The 1,255-nt window shown below is 45.0% G+C and overlaps 1 protein-coding gene across 3 annotated transcripts in view; it reads right to left on the bottom strand.

Moving 5' to 3' along the window:
* The window catches only part of GHR (growth hormone receptor), a 200,700-nt gene that overhangs the window by 105,336 nt on the left and 94,109 nt on the right, over window positions 1-1,255 (bottom strand). The gene's annotated exons all lie outside the window — the stretch shown is intronic.

The following is a 1,255-nucleotide window of genomic DNA, read 5'->3' as shown; positions in this document are numbered from 1 at the left end:
AAATTTGCAGCTTTCTACTGTAAGATTAGGGGACACACAAAATACCAGTGTTTCTCATATTCAGATATTAATAAATGAAGGGTTATCTAAATATAACTTGGGCTCTTAATTTTGAGAGTTTCATATTTTAAGATGGGCTCTCATTGGAAAATTGGAAAGATCTGCTATTCGAGGAATGGGGCTGGGAAAACTGAACCAGCTATTTATGTAATTCCTAATCAGAGTCTTTCATAATCTCAAGCTCAATGTCCAAAGGGGCAGAGAAAACTTGGATTTGAAGTCTGCAGGCCTCATGATACCTCACTATGTCTGTCAATATTTGAGGAAATTTAATCAGGTACGTGGGGCACAGATAAAGATGCTGCCCACCAGGGTGGCGGTGGTGCTGGGTGACTGGTTTGTTCGATGCAGGATGATGGCCCGGGCTGGTGCACGGGGTACAGAGTTCAGTCGCTATTCGAGGAATGGGGCTGGGAAAACTGAACCTGCTATTTATGTAATTCCTAATCAGGGTCTTTCATAATCTCAAGCTCAATGTCCAAGGGGGCAGAGAAAAGTTAGATTTGAAGTCTGCAGGCCACATGATACCTCACTATGTCTGTCAATATTTGAGGAAATTGAATCAGGTACGTGGGGCACAGATAAAGGTGCTGCCCACCAGGGTGGTGGTGGTGCTGGGTGACTGGTTCGTTCGATGCAGGATGATGGCCCGTGGCTGGTGCATGGGGTACAGAGTTCAGTTACCTGGGCAAAGGTTGACAAGACTTAGGCTGGGCATCAGCCTCCCTGGCATTGGTGGGGAGGGCAAAGTTCTGGCGCTAGTGGCATCTGAAGTACATAGTAGGAAAATGAGATCATTCCCTCAACAGGGAAAGTCCATTAGTTAGGGCTTAGGGTAGGACACAGGGATGCTTGGGGCTTCTTGGAGGGTCCTGGCTTCTACAGTGTACAGCTATTTCCAGACCTCCCATCCCCCTGCAATGGAAAGGGATGCTAATTCAACCCAGCCCTGCTCTAAGACTAGAGATAGAGAGCATCAATGACAATTGTGGAGTATGACTGGGAAAGTCCCAGGATGTAGATGCTGGTTCATTCCTTCACTTAATAAATAAATAAGGATCTACTCTATATGACAGAATGCTAGAGGATATGGATACAGGGATGCAGAAAACATCCTCATAGATTTAAAGGTCTAGTGAGTTTTAAGTCCAAAATAATCTATGACACAGGGTATGCAGTGGTCATTTTGTCAATC

This window comes from Myotis davidii, unplaced genomic scaffold, assembly GCF_000327345.1.
Source record: "Myotis davidii unplaced genomic scaffold, ASM32734v1 scaffold348, whole genome shotgun sequence".
Taxonomy (NCBI): domain Eukaryota; kingdom Metazoa; phylum Chordata; class Mammalia; order Chiroptera; family Vespertilionidae; genus Myotis; species Myotis davidii.
The sequence above is the reverse complement of the archived record's forward strand: the minus strand, read 5'-3'. Positions and strand labels throughout refer to the sequence as shown.